General features: G+C 39.5%; 1 protein-coding gene across 5 annotated transcripts in view; it reads right to left on the bottom strand.

Moving 5' to 3' along the window:
* The window catches only part of PHKB (phosphorylase kinase regulatory subunit beta), a 224,228-nt gene that overhangs the window by 124,322 nt on the left and 84,267 nt on the right, over positions 1–15,639 (bottom strand). The gene's annotated exons all lie outside the window — the stretch shown is intronic.

Raw genomic sequence — 15,639 nt, 5'->3', positions numbered from 1 at the left:
AGGAAATCCTTTAAGATAAAAAATAAAATATTGCTGAATAACCTGTGGACAGCTAGTTATGTGGACAAAGTGGGGAATGGCCACATCTCTACTGGGCTGGCCCATGGCGAGCTTCATGGCCACATTTTGGACTCTGAAGATTACCAGCTGTGGGTCACTTCTGGCATGAAAAAGGCCCCATGTCCACTCGCTGGGCATGCATTCTCACGGAATTAAAATAAGCCATCCCCAAGCCACTATACTCCCGCCACAGGGACAGGGAACTCCACCTCTCCTTCCACCTTTCAGGAGCCCTTCTTTTGGCAGGGTTCTAACACTTGCCAGGACAATCTGTGCACGACTCTACCAGCCTTAAAGCTGGGCCAGCTCTTTGGAGCTTCTCTCACAGATGTTTGTGAGAATGACAACATACCCACCCCTCTCTGGATATGCCTTTTAAAATCAACCAAAGGGCCACTCAACAGAGGGTATCTTCAGAAAATCGGCAAATATAAAATCATATCGAACCCTAAAGGAGAAACTAAATTCTGGAGATAAAGTGAACTTGGACAATGAGTCTATTCTTCTGGAAACATCATTCTTAAATGAAAGAATATCCAAGGAAGTATATTTTCATCCAATCTCTATGATGAATGGCTTAGTGTATTCATCAAGGGAATGAATAGGAGAAAATAATTGCTATCCAGAGGCTTTTAGACCAGCTGCCAAAAGCCAGTGTTGTTCTCTTGAGATACCTTTTTGGAGTGTACACATAGAACATTCCTCACCCAATCAGATAATAGCCTATCATTTATCAGCATGTATAGCCCCAAGCATTCTTCAGCTGTCTACTTCCTGCAGCTCAAAACTAGAAAATGAATTCACAAAAAGTCCAGTGTGATAACTCTGATTTTAAAAAAGAGAATTCAAAAAAAAGGTTTCTCTTGTACAATTTCTCATTGAAAACTGCCTCATGATATTTGGAAAAGACATCACTTCCCACTTTGGGAAGAACTCAGAGTTGTGATAACAGCCAGAAGGCTTCAGTGAAAACAGAGCAACCTCTTTAATCCAAGCCAGTAAGAGTCACGGTGGTTTACAAGAAAATCACAACTCTAGAATGATGCCCAGGCCCATCTGGAATGGGTCCACCCAGCTACCTGTCCAGTTACTGAAGATTCAAATCTCCATAGGCCCATTTGACTCTTCCTTTTCTTTCATTTCCTTAAGTGTTCCACTGAGAACAATTTTCCCAAAATGTCTGCAGAATTTGGATTAAATCCTCAGGTTCTTTCCAAAAATAAGTAAATTTCTTGGCAAAAGAATGAACATGTGGCACCTTAAACTAAGACAACCACTGTGGATCATGTTTTTAAATCACTTGTTTTCAGTTGAACACTGAACGAGCACCTTCCAACATCCCAGCTCATCCCATTTTCCTTTTCCTTATCCCATATATACATATTTGCAAAAATCTTCCCATAAAATATACCTTCTATCTTTCCATCCCTATCATATTGTATTATTACTTTTCCATTGATATAAAATAAATGTATACATTTTGGAGTAAAAAAGAATTCTACAGTTTTAACTCTTACATATAGGTCTTTGATCTATTTCATATTAATTTTTGTATATGGTGTGAAATAGGGGTCAGATTCATTCCTCTGCATGTGGACATCCAGTTGTCCTAGCACTATTTGTTGACAACTATCCTTTTCCCCTGAATTGTCTTTGCACATTTGTAAAAATCGATTGACTACAGATGTGTGGATTTATTTCTGTACTCTTATTTCTGTTTCCCCGATCTCCTTGTCCTTATGCCAGAACCACACTATTCTAATTATTGTAGCTTTGTAGTAAGTTTTGAAATTGAAAAGTGTGAGTCCAATCTTGTTCTTTTTCGATGTTGTTTTGGCTAGTCTGGTTCCCTTACCTTTCCATGTGAAGCTCATCAATTTCTGCAAAAAAGACAGTTGGATTTTTTACATAGATTACATAAACATAGGATGTCTTTCCATTTATTTAGGTCTCCTTTAATATCTCTTAACATTTCTTTGTAGTTTTCAATGTATAAGTACAAGAACCTATGCAAGTGTTACACTTATTTTGTTAATCCCCTCTACTTTTAAGATGAGGAAACAAGATCAGAGCAGCTTTAAAATCCATCCTTACTTCTGCTCTTTGGTGAAAACTTTGTACCCTACTAGCATCTATGCTGACCAATTTACCCTGATTTTCAAGAGCAATTGAGCCAATAATCTGGATTTAAGATAGTATCCTAATGAATCTAATCTGCAGCCTAGCATATCACTGCCAGTGAAGGTTCCCTGCCAGTGAAGGAAGTACTTGATGCTTCCACAGGTTAAACAAATTTCATGACAATTCACATGTACTGCTAGCATACTAATGGCAGCAGGCTCTTTGCAGGTCCAAAGTTGTTTTAGAGAGAAATAACAAGGGCTGGAACCTAAAGGAATAAAATCCAAGTGAAGGACCTGTGGTGGTTTAAAGCATGTCTGAAATTCTTTGACACTCCTCCCCATCAAGAGGTGGAGTCTAATATCCCCTGCTAGAATACAGACCGGTCTTAGTGACTCCAACAGATAGGATGTGGTGGAATTTACACTGCATGACTTCCGAGCCTAGGTCACAGATAAGAAAACAGCTCCCACCTAACTCTCTGCCTTGGATTCTGGGCCTTGGAACCCAGCCACTGTGCTGTGAGAAAGCCTATATGGAAAAACTTCACATAGGCCTTCCAGGGGACAAGTCCTGCCAAGGTCTTAGTCAACACTCAGATACCCAAGTGACAAAGCCTTCAAGATAAGCCCAGCCCCAGTCACAATGATGACAAACACATTAGAGACCCTGAGCACACAAACTGCCCAGCTTAACTCAGTCTACCATCTTAATAATAAATAATAATGTAAGACAATAATAATAAAAGATTGTTGTTGCTTTATGCCTCTAAGTTTGGGTTTATTTGCAACAATTTGGGTTATTATTTGCAACAATAGGTAACTGGAAAAAAAATCTAAGTCAGATTGCAAACTCTACCAAGTACCCAGAACAATTAGGCCAATCATAATTTTGCATACTGTAAAATAGCAACCAAATTACCATAGTAGCTGAACAAGAATTTTAGAGCCTTAGACCCTAAGGGTTAGAAAAGTCCCTTGGGGTTGTATATTTGGACTGTTTGTGTAAAAACATTCATTGTTAACTGGCTTTCTTCCTTAAGAATATGTTCCTGATGACCCAGGAGCTCCCTTAGGCTCCAATGCACAAAAATTTACATTCAGTTAACCCAGTAATACCAGAAAAATTCCTCCTACAGTATGAGGTACATATTTTATTAAATATTTACAATATTTTGAAATGTAAAGAGAAAATAACTTATTCAAAAGGCAAACACACATGAAATTCAGTACTTAGAAACACAATGTAGCTAGCCCAAGGTTCTGTCTTTAATGGTACAAAAAAACAGCTATGGGATGAATTTGGAAATTGTCACCTAAATGTGGCATTTTAAAAGAAACAAGCCTGGGCACGGTGGCTCATGCCTGTAATCCCAGCACTTTGGGAGGCCGAGGTGGGCGAGATCACTTGAGGTCAGGAGCTCAAGACCAGCCTGGCCAACATGGCAAAATCCTGTCTATACTAAAAACACAAAAATTATCCAGGCTTGGTAGCACATGCCTGTAATCCCAGACTAGAGAAGAGACTTGCTTGAACCCGGGGGCAGAGGTTGCAGTAAGCCAAGATCGCACCACTGCACTCTAGCCAGAGCAACAGAGTGAGACTCTGTTTCAAAAAAACAAAAAACAAAAACAAACAAAAAACAAAAAGAAACAAATACTGTACCTGAACTAGAGTAAAATTCACAAATATGTTAATTTATTATCCACTAGTTATTCAAATATCTGGCAACAGCAAGCTATTTAGAAACCCAACCACAATCATAACATGATCTTACATTTTAATGGCAATTTCTATTGTTGGCAATATACATTGTTGTAAGAATTTAAAAATATTTTAAGGGTACAAGACACTCTCAGGAAACTAAATTATTCTATTATTAGCTATTGAACATATTAATAGTAGATGACTAATATCAACAGAATGTTTGCTGATTTGATTATTGCAAGATAGTACCTTAACATCTTTATTCTAATATTCACTGAAGAGAGCTAAAATAAAGCAACATTTGTTTGAGAGATAGTGATTTGTTGCATAAATCAAAGCTGTTATAGAAAAGATAGGTCTTACTATTTAATTTCACACCTACCATGTAATTCACAAAAGTAACTGGCAGGCATGAGAACTAAATTCACAATCTTCTGCTCATTAACACTGTTTTAAATCCCTGAGCTACCCAATCATATTTCCTAGAAGAACAAGGACTTCACGGTACTATAGTTTGTTCAGTATGGCAAAGATACATAAAGTGAAGCAGAATGGTTGGACGGTAGCTTCTATCATAGTTCCATGATGAAAATATAAAAAATGACTTAAGAAGACTAAGTCATTACTTTAAGTGATAAGCACCATATGGAATAAAAGGGTCACTGAAAGCTTCTTAAACTGAGTAAAGTGGTGCTATGATTGTTATTTATCTGATATTTTAGTGATGGCTTTCTTTATTAGAAAAGCCAAGAGAATAGAATATAAAACCACTTTAAAAAGCTAAAAAAGTCAGGAGTCTGGCAAGATGGCCAAATAGGAACAGCTCTGGTCTGCAACTCCCAGCAAGACCAAAGCAGAAGGCGAGTGATTTCTGCATTTTCAACTGAAGTATCTGACTTATCTCACTGGGACTGGTTAGACAGTGGGTGCAGCCCACTGAGAGCAAGCTGAAGCAGGGTGGGGCGTCATCTCTCGGGTAATGCAAAGCATCAGGGAACTCCCTCCCCTAGCCAAAGGAAGCCATGAGGGACTACGCCGTGAGGAATGGTACACTCTGGCCCAGATACTAAGCTTTTTCCACAGTCATTGCAACGCACAGACCAGGAGATTCCCTTGGGTGCCACCAGGGCCCTGGGTTTCAAGCACAAAACTGGCTAGCCATTTGGGAAGACAGCGAGCTAGCTGCAGCAGCTTTTTTCATACCTCAGTGGCACCTGGAATGCCAGGGAAACAGAACCATTCACTCCCCTGGAAAGGGGGCTGAAGCCAGGCCACCAAGTGGTCTAGCTCAGCAGATCCCACCCCCACGGAGCCCAGCAAGCTAAGATCCACTGGTGTGAAATTCTCATTGCCAGTACAGCAGTCTGAAGTCTACCTGGGACGCTCCAGCTTGGTGGGGAAAGGGGCATCCACCATTAATTACTGAGGCTTCAGTAGGTGGTTTTCCCCTCACAGTGTAAACAAAGCCATGGGGAAGTTCCAACTGGGCGGAGCCCACCACAGCTCAGCAAAGTCACTGTAGTCAGACTACCCCTCTAGATTCCTCCTCTCTGGGTAGGGCATCTCTGAAAAAAAGGCAGCAGCCGCAGTCAGGGGCTTATAGATAAAACTTCCATCTCCCTGGGACAGAGCACCTGGGGGAAGGGGCAGCTGTGGGCACAGTTTCAGCAGACTTAAATGTCCCTTCCTGCCAGCTCTGAAGAGACCAGCAGGCCTCCCAGCACAGCATTCGAGCTCTGCTAAGGGTCAGACTGCCTCCTCAAGTGGGTTCCTGACCCTTGTGTCTCCTGATTGGGAGACATCTCCCAGCAGGGGCCGACAGACATCTCATACAGGAGAGCTCCAGCTGGCATCTGGTGGGTGCCCCTCTGGGACAGAGCTTCCAGAGGAAGAAACAGGTGGCAATCTTTGCTATTCTGCAGCCTCTGCTGGTGATACCCATGCAAACAGGGTCTGGAGTGAACCTCCAGCAAAGTCCAGCAGACCTGTGGTAGAGGGGCCTGACTGTTAGAAGCAAAACTAGCAAACAGAAGGGAATAGCATCAATATCAACAAAAAGGACGTCCACTCAGAAACCCCATCCGAAGGTCACCAACATCAAAGACTAAAGGTAGATAAATCCACGAACATGGGGAGAAACCAGTTCAAAAGGCTGAAAATTCCAAAAACCATTCGCCTCTTCTCCTCCAAAGGATCACAACTCCTTGCCAGCAAGGGAACAAAACTGGATGGAGAATGAGTCTGATGAACCTACAGAAGTAGGCTTCAGAAGGTGGGTAATAACAAAGTCCTCCAAGCTAAAGGAGCATGTTCTAACCCAATGCAAGGAAGCTAAGAACTTTGAAAAAAGGTTAGAGGAATTGCTAACTAGAATAACCAGCTTAGAGAAGAACATAAATTACCTGACAAAACTGAAAAACACAGCACAAGAACTTCATTACACATACACAAGTATCAATAGCTGAATCAATCAAGCAGAAGAAAGGATATCAGAGACTGAAGATCAATTTAATGAAATAAAGTGAGAAGACAAGATTAGAGGAAAAACAATGAAAAGGAATGAACAAAGCCTCCAAAAAATATGGGACTATGTGAAAAGACCAAACCTATGTTTAGCTGGTGTACCTGAAAGTGATGGGGAGAATGGAACCAGGCTGGAAAACACTCTTCAAGATATTATCCAGGAGAACTTCCCCAACCTAGCAAGACAGGCCAACATTCAAATTCAGGAAATACAGAGAACACCACAAAGATACTCCTTGAGAAGAACAACCCCTAGACACATAATCGTCAGACTCACCAAGATTGAAATGAAGGAAAAAATGTTAAGGGCAGCCAGAGAGAAAGGCTGGGTTACCCACAAAGGGAAGCCCATCAGACTAACAGCAGATCTCTCTACAGAAACCCTACAAGCCGGAAGAGAGTGGGGACCAATATTCAACATTCTTTGTTTTATTTTTGTGTTTTTTTGTTTTGTTTTTGTTTTTGAGACGGGGTCTTGCTCTGTCGCGGTGGCACAATCTCAGTTCACTGAAACCTCCACCTCCTGATTTCAATGGGTTCAAGCAATCCTCTGCCTCAGCCTCCCGAGTGGCTGGGATTACAGGCACCTGCCACCATGCCCGGCTACTTATTGTATTTTTAGTAGAGACAAGGTATCATCATCTTGGCCAGGCTGGTGTCGAACTCCTGACCTCATGATCCACCTGCCCTGGCCTCTCAAAGTGCTGGGATTACAGGTGTGAGCCACCAGGGCCTCAACATTCTTAAAGAAAAGAATTTAAACCCAGAATTTCATATCCAGCCAAACTAAGCTTCATAAGCGAAGGAGAAATAAAATCCTTCATAGACAAGCAAATGCTGAGAGACTTTGTCACCACCAGGTCTGCCTTACAAGAGCTCCTGAAGGAAGCACTAAATATGGAAAGGAAAAACTGGTACCAGCCACTGCAAAAACATGTCAAATGCTAAAGACCATTGACACTATGAAGAAACTGCATCAACTAACGGGCAAAATAACCAGCTAACATCATAATGACAGGATCAAATTCACACATAACAATATTAACCTTAAATGTAAATGGGCTAAATGCCCCAATTAAAAAACACAGACTGGAAAATTGGATAAAGACTCAAGACTCAGCAGTGTGCTGTATTCAGGAGATCCATCTCATGTGCAAAGACACATAGGCTCAAAATAAAGGGATGGAGGAGTATTTACCAAGCAAATGGAAAAAAAAAAAACACCAAAAAAACAGGGTTGCAATCCTAGTGTCTGACAAAACAGATTTTAAATCAACAAAGGTCAAAAAATACAAAGAAGGCCATTACATAATGGTAAAGGGATCAATGCAACAAGAACAGCTAACTATCCTAAATACATATGCACCCAATACAGGAGCACCCAGATTCATAAAGCAAGTTGTGAAAGACCTACAAAGAGACTTACACTCCTACACAATAATAGTGGAAGACTTTAACACCCGACTGTCAATATTAGACAGATAACGAGACAGAAAATTAACAAAGATATTCAGGACTTGAACTTAGCTCTGGACCAAGCGGACCTAATAGACAGAACTCTACACTGCAAATCAACAGAATATACATTCTTCTCAGCAACACATCACACTTATTCTAAAATTGACCACATAATTGGAAGTAAAATACTCCTCAGCAAATGCAAAAGAACAGAAATCATAACAAACTATCTCTCAAACCACAGTGCAATCAAATTAGAACTCAGGATTAAGAAACTGACTCAAAACCACACAACTACATGGAAACTGAACAACCTGCTCCTGAATGACTACTGGGTACATAACAAAATGAAGGCAGAAATAAAGATGTTCTTTGAAACCCCTGAGAACAAAGACAAATGTACCAGAATCTCTGGGACATAGCTAAAGCAGTGTGCAGAGGGAAATTTATAGCACTAAATGCCCAAAGGAGAAAGTGGGAAAGATCTAAATTCGACACCCTAACATCACAATTAAAAGAAGTAGAGAAGCACGAACAAATTCAAAAGCTACCAGAAGACAAGAAATAAATAAGATCAGAGGCGAACTGAAGGAGATAGACACACATACACACACACACACACACACACACACACACACACCCTTCAAAAAAATCAATGAATCCAAGAGCTGGGTTTTTGAAAAGATTAACAAAATAGACCACTAGCCAGACTAATAAAGAAGAAAAGAGAAAAGAATCAAATAGACACAATAAAAAATAATAAAGAGATTTCACCACTGAACCCACAGAAATACAAATTACCATCAGAGAATAGTATAAATACCTCTACGCAAATAAAGTAGAAAATCTAGAAAAAAATGGAGAAATTCCTAGACACATACACCCTCCCAAGACTAAACCAGGAAGAAGTCAAATCCCTGAATAGACCAATAACAACTTCTGAAATTGAAGCAGTAATTAGTAGCCTACCAACCAAAAAAAGCCCAGGACCAGATGAATTCACAGCTGAATTCTACCAGAGGTACAAAGAGGAGCTGGTACCATTCCTTCTGAAACTATTACAAACAATAGAAAAAGAGGGATTCCTCCCTAACTCATTTTATGAGGCCAGCATCATCCTGATAATAAAACCTGGCAGAGACACAACAAAAAAAGATTTCAGGCCAGTATGCCTGATGAATATCAATGTGAAAATCCTCAATAAAATAGTGGCAAACTGAATCCAACAGTACATCAAAAAGCTTATCTACCACGGTCAAGGCAGCTTTATCCCTGGGACGCAAGGCTGGTTCAACATACACAAATCAATCACATAAACAGAACCAATGTCAAAAACCACATGATTATCTCAATAGATGCAGAAAAGGCCTTTGATGAAATTCAACACGCCTTCATGATAAAAACTCTCAATAAAATAGGTATTGATTGAATGTATCTCAACATAAGAAGAGTTATTTATGACAAACCCACAGTCAATATCATACTGAATGGGCAAAAACTGGAAACATTCCCTTTGAAAATCGGCACAAGACAAGGATGCCCTCTCTCACCACTCCTATTCAACATAGTATTGGAAGTTCTAGTCAGGGCAATCAGGCAAGAGAAAAAAAAAGCGTATTCAAATAGGAATGGAGGAAGTCAAATTGTCTCTGTTTGGAGATGACATGATTGTATATTTAGAAAACCCCATAGTCTCAGCTCAAAATCTCCGTAAGCTGATAAGCAACTTCAGCAAAGTCTCAGGATATAAAATCAACGTGCAAAAATCACAAACATTCCTATACACCAATAATAGACAAAGAGAGAGCCAAATCATGAGTGAACTACAATTCACAATTTCTTGGGGGGGGGGGGGGAAGCAGGGATTGCAATCCTAGTTGCTGATTAAATACCTAGGAATAGAACTTACAAGGGATGTGAAGGACCTCTTCAAGCAGAACTACAAACCACTGCTCAAGAAATAAGAGAGGACACAACCAAATGGAAAAACATTCCATGCTCATGCATAGGGAGAATCAATACCGTGAAAATGGCCATACTGCCCAAAGTAATTTATAGATTCAATATTATCCCCATCAAGCTACCATTGACTTTCTTCACAGAATTAGAAAAAACTACTTTAAAGTTCATATGGAACCAAAAAAGAGCCTGCATAGCCAAGAAAATCCTAAGCAAAAAGAACAAAGCTGGAGGCATCAGGCTACCTGACTTCAAACTATACAACAAGGCTACAGTAACCCAAACAGCATGGTACTGGTACCAAAACAAAGATATAGACCAATGGAACAGAACAGAGGCCTCAGAAATAACACTACATATCTACAACCATCTGATATTTGACAAAGCTGACAAAAACAAGCCACGGGTAAAGGACTCCCTATTGAATGAACGGTGTTGGGAAAACTGGCTAGCCATATGCAGAAAACTGAAACTGGACCCCTTACTTAAACCTTATACAAAAATTAACTCAAGATGGATTAAAGACTTAAATATAAGACCTAAAACTGGCCAGGTGCAGTGGCTGACACCTGTAATCTCAGCACTTTGGGAGGCCGAGGTGGGTGGATCAGAGGTCAGGAGATCAAGACCATCCTGGCTAACACTGTGAAACCCCGTCTCTACTAAAAAATACAAAAAATTAGCCAGACAGGGTGGCGGGTGCCTGTAGTCCCAGCTACTTGGGAGGCTGAGGCAGGAGAATGGCGTGAACTCGGGAGGCAGAGCTTGCAGTGAGCCTAGATTGCGCCACTGCACTCTAGCCTGGGTGACAGAGTAAGAGTCCATTTCAAAAAAAAAAAAAACATAAAAACTCTAGAAGAATACTTAGGCAATACCATTCAGGACATAGGCATTGGCAAAGACTTCATGACTAAAACATCACAAGCAATGGCAACAAAAGCCAAAAGCCAAAGTGGGAGAAAATTTTTGCAATCTTTCCATCTGATAAAGGGCTAATATGCAAAATCTACAAAGAACTTAAACAAATTTACAAGAAAAAAACAACCCCATCAAAAGGTGGGCAAAGGATATGAACAGACGCTTTTTAAAAGAAGACATTTATGCGTCCAACAAACATATGAAAAAAGCTCATCATCACTGGTCATTAGAGAAATGCAAATCAAAACCACAATGAGATACCCTCTCACACCAGTTAGAATGGGGAGCATTAAAAAGTCAGGAAACAACAGATGCTGGACAGGATGTGGAAAAATAGGAATGCTTGTCCACTGTTGGTGGGAGTGTAAATTAGTTCAACCATTGTGGAAGACAGTGTGGCGATTCTTCAAGGTTCTAGAATGAGAAATACCATTTGACCCAGTAATCCCTTTACTGGGTATATGCCCTAAGGATTATAAATCATTCTACTATAAAGACACATGCACACATATGTTTATTGCAGCACTGTTCACAACAGCAAGGACTTGCAACCGACCCAAATGCCCATCAATGATAGACTACTGGATAAAGAAAATGTGGCACATATACACCATGGAATACTATGCAGCCATAGAACAGGACGAGTTCATGTCCATTGTAGGGACATGGATGAAGCAGGAAACCATCATTCTCAGCAAACTAACAGAAGAACAGAAAACAAAACATCGCATGTTCTCAGTCATAAGGGGGAGTTGAACAATGAGAACACATGGACACAGGCAGGGGAACATCTCACACCGGGGCCTGTCAGAGGGCGGGGGGCTAGGGGAGGGATAGCATTAGGAGAAATACCTAATGTAGATGATGGGTTGATGGGTGCAGCAAACCACCATGGCACATGTGTACCTATGTAACAAACCTGCACATTTTGCATATGTACCCCAGAACTTTTAAGTATAATGAAAAAGCTAAAAAAAATCAGACTTCAATTCCTTTTGCTTCTGTAGTCCTCTATACATCACAAACACAAGACTTAACAAAGTGAAACAGGAAATTATGCTGTTAAACACAAAGTTCTACTTAGGAGTTTATTTCTGTACATTTGGACACATATGCACATTAGTAAATTATTAAGTAGAGTTTTCCTTTTTGTTTCCCAGTAGCCAAAAAAAATCAAAATTAGGGTTTGGAATTCAATTCACATTTTGTAACAAAGACTCATCTCTTCTTCAAAACACACAGGTACAGGTTTAAAGGTAGCCCAAGGAGTAGAAATAACCTTACATTAATGAGGAGGGAGAAATTTAAAGATTAAAATATTTGCATTAAATTTGTAGAGATTGAGAGGACTTCTCTGACGTACAACTCTGGAGATTCAGAATTACTGCTATAATAAATAGGTACCAAAATGATATATGGAAGAAAGTGGAATTAAATATGATAATGTAGAATTTAAGAAAGTATGGGCATGCATTAAAAGACTTAAGAGACTTAACAGGAAAAAAGAAGAACATTATCCAATATAGCTCCAGACACCTTAGGAAAAATTGAAAGGCGTGTGTTATTTGAGGAAAAGCAAACAGAAAACTCAGAAGAATAGGGAATGGTTACTTAGGAAACATTTCAAGATAATCATAGTGAGATCAGAGCAATAGACCCTTAACTGAAGCCCTGGAAAGGGTGACGCTGCTGTTAGAATGAGGTTTTGATCAATGTAAGGAGAGTATTCTTAACAAAAAAATTCTGGGGTTTATCTAAGAATACTAAACAATTCAAGAATTTGAATTAAAAGGGTACCAGCCAATCTGGGGTTGAAATGGGAGGGCAAACAGGGTCTCACCAAAGCATTAAGCTGAATCAAGCTATACTGATTACTAAGCTACGATATCATCTTTGAAACTTATCACAATTTTATAGAGCGTTTACACCATGCAGTACTTTCACACTTTAGAGAAACTTTTTATGACTTTGAAATACAATGTGACATAGTAAAAATGATTTTGGAGTTGTGGGCCAATGACATGGAATCCAGTTCTGGTTCTACCACCCATTGAGTTATATGATGTAAGGTGTGGGGGGACCCCAAAGTCTTCTAAACATTTGTTTCCTCCTATATAAAATGCAGTAAGGTTCCTGGCCTGGCCTAAACATATTCCATAACTGTTCAGTGTCACAGATTGCAATTATTAAAGGACAGCTGGACATGGATGCTGAAGAGATAGCCTCTGACTTCAGAAGAGTACATGTGCGTCTTTTGGGGCCCAGGGGTCGAAATCTTCTTTGATACGAGGTGCAACTTAGAAGGGATGTACTCAATGTGTCAAGGAAAGGAAGAGTCAGTCACTTCAACTGAGGCCCTAGTGAGCACCAAGGCAACACTCAGATTATGCTCTGTTCTCTCTCTGACTCCTGGTACAGATGACTGTACAGCACAGAGAAAGGAGAGTGGTAGAGAAAGTGTCAGGCTACGAAGGGAAGTGTAAGTACTTATGGTAAGTATTACTATGTATTAATTCAAGCTGTCTGAAATTATGAGAACAGCTTCAGGATATAACAAGGATACTGCATTAAGCAGTAAAGAATAGATCCAATAAACCCCAAATAATTCTGGGGTATCCTATAGCAGAGACAGATTAAGAGGTGTGACTTGATCCTACATTCCACTACATAGGCCTAAGTGCAGAAAGATACTGGCCGCCCACTACCACAGCCGTCACTGCCTCCGTGAGCACATGGAGTTCAATTCTCCTGCAGTTTCAAAATGTGTCCTTTGGACATCAGAGGTGATAGATTCAAAACAGAAGACCTGACCTTGGAAACTTTCAGATAAAAAATTAAGGTTAAAGTTCTTTTTGGGAATTTTAAAGTGTTATACTATGGACAATTACAAGATCAATGTCAAATAAAGTATAAAACCCATCATCCAAACTTAAATGACAAACTTCATCTCTCATCCATTTGAACAAAATCGGCCGACTACAATTAAGATTAATTTTGCATGCAAAAGATGGCAAAGAACATCACACAATGATTTTTCAAGCCTTCAAACAAAAACATTAATGAATCAATTTAAAGACTGGCACCTCAGTTATAGGAATACAAGTTGGAGCCTGTTTTGTCACCAGGCACCTTCTAACACCCTTACTTTCTAGGGTCAGTAGTAACTTTTATTTAAGGTTCTTTCTGAGTTTACTACAGTTTACTTTTGTTTTTATTTTTATTTTTGAGATGGAGTCTCATTCTGTCACCCAGGCTGGAGTGCAGTGGTGCGATCTCAACTCACTACAGACTCTGCCTCCCAGGTTCAAGAGATTCTCCTGCCTCAGCCTCCCAAGTAGTTGTGATTACAGGCGCATGCCACAATGCCAGGCGAATTTTTGTATTTTTTTTAAGTAGAGATGGGGTGTCACCATGTTGGTCAGGCTGGTCTCAAACTCCCAACCTCAGGTGATCTGTCCACCTCAGCCTCCCAAAGTGTTGGGATTACAGATGTGAGCCACTGCTCCTGGCCTACTATAGTTCTTATAAACAGAAAAACTTCTAGTCTAAATATTTCACGCTGAAAATAATGGCAACAGGGTCAGACTGATATATTAAAAGCTTATTTAAAAAGAAGGAAGAGATCTGATAATCATACGTACTGAAAAGGTAAATTTTAAAAATCATTGTATCTAATTAGATCCAATTTCTTATTATTTGAGTGATAATCTGGAATGCTGAGCACTTAATTTTAATGAGGGCTGAATTATAACATCATCTATCTAATTTCAGTATTTGCCAGAATCTGTTTAATGTCTGAAATGAACTTTACCACAAATTATTCCTCTACTTCACTGACTTTTTCATTGATTGATACTATTCTGGTCTATACTGTAAAAATTCCTCACATGAATCATAAAACCTATAGAAAAATGTTTCCATGTTAGTTAAGGATTAATCTTAAAGTCCCTTTAATTTAAATATTTTTTATTAAAATGTTCTTAAATGTGTAAGTACACTAGCATTCTAGTGCTTACTTATGCTAGGCATTCAAATGCTTTATATACACTACTACAACAATGACAACGATTATTACAACAATGAAATAAAATAGAATTATCATCTTTATTTTACAGATGAGAAAACTGAATCATAAGAAGGTCACATAACTTGCTGAGGGTTATATAGCTAGTGATCTGGAGCCAGTTTTTAGTTTACTAAATATATCAACTTATTTTTGTGTGTGTGATTAGTCTATCAAAAAATATAGACCACTTTGGATTCCTCTTAACCAGTGTTTTCTAGAGTGTTTCTTTTTTCTTTTTCTTTTTTTTTTTTTTAAACAGGGTCTCGCTCTGTCATGCAGGCAGGAGTGCAGTGGCACGATCTTGGTTCACTGCAACCTCTGTCTCCCGGGTTCAAGCCATTCTCCTGCCTCAGCCTACCCAGTTGCTGGGAATACAGGCATGCACCACCATGCCCAGCTACTTTTTGTATTTTTAGTAAAGATGGGGTTTCACCATGTTGGCCAGGCTGGTCTCGAACTCCTGACCTTGTGATCCTCCTGCCTCAGTCTCCCAAAGTGCTGGGATTACAGGCGTGAGTCACCATGCGTGGCCTCTAGACTGTTTCTTTACTTCATTTAAGTCTCAATAATCCAAACTAACCTACAGTAATAACTTTTAGCTTAAATTCATACATCTTTTAGTGCAACATGGATAGGACTTATTGAACTACATTGTTATTAAAATATAATCTCCTTGGCATAAAATTAGGATTTAGGAAAGGTGCAATCAGTCACTAAAGTTATTTTCTTAACCCTAAGGATTAAAAGAAATTCATAAACTACTAATATCAGTTATTAGCTATTGTTGCTTATTCAAATGCACTAAACCACAGCTCAAGATGTTGACC

The sequence above is a fragment of the Chlorocebus sabaeus genome, chromosome 5 (assembly GCF_047675955.1).
Source record: "Chlorocebus sabaeus isolate Y175 chromosome 5, mChlSab1.0.hap1, whole genome shotgun sequence".
Taxonomy (NCBI): domain Eukaryota; kingdom Metazoa; phylum Chordata; class Mammalia; order Primates; family Cercopithecidae; genus Chlorocebus; species Chlorocebus sabaeus.
This window is presented reverse-complemented; position numbering and strand designations above follow the sequence as displayed.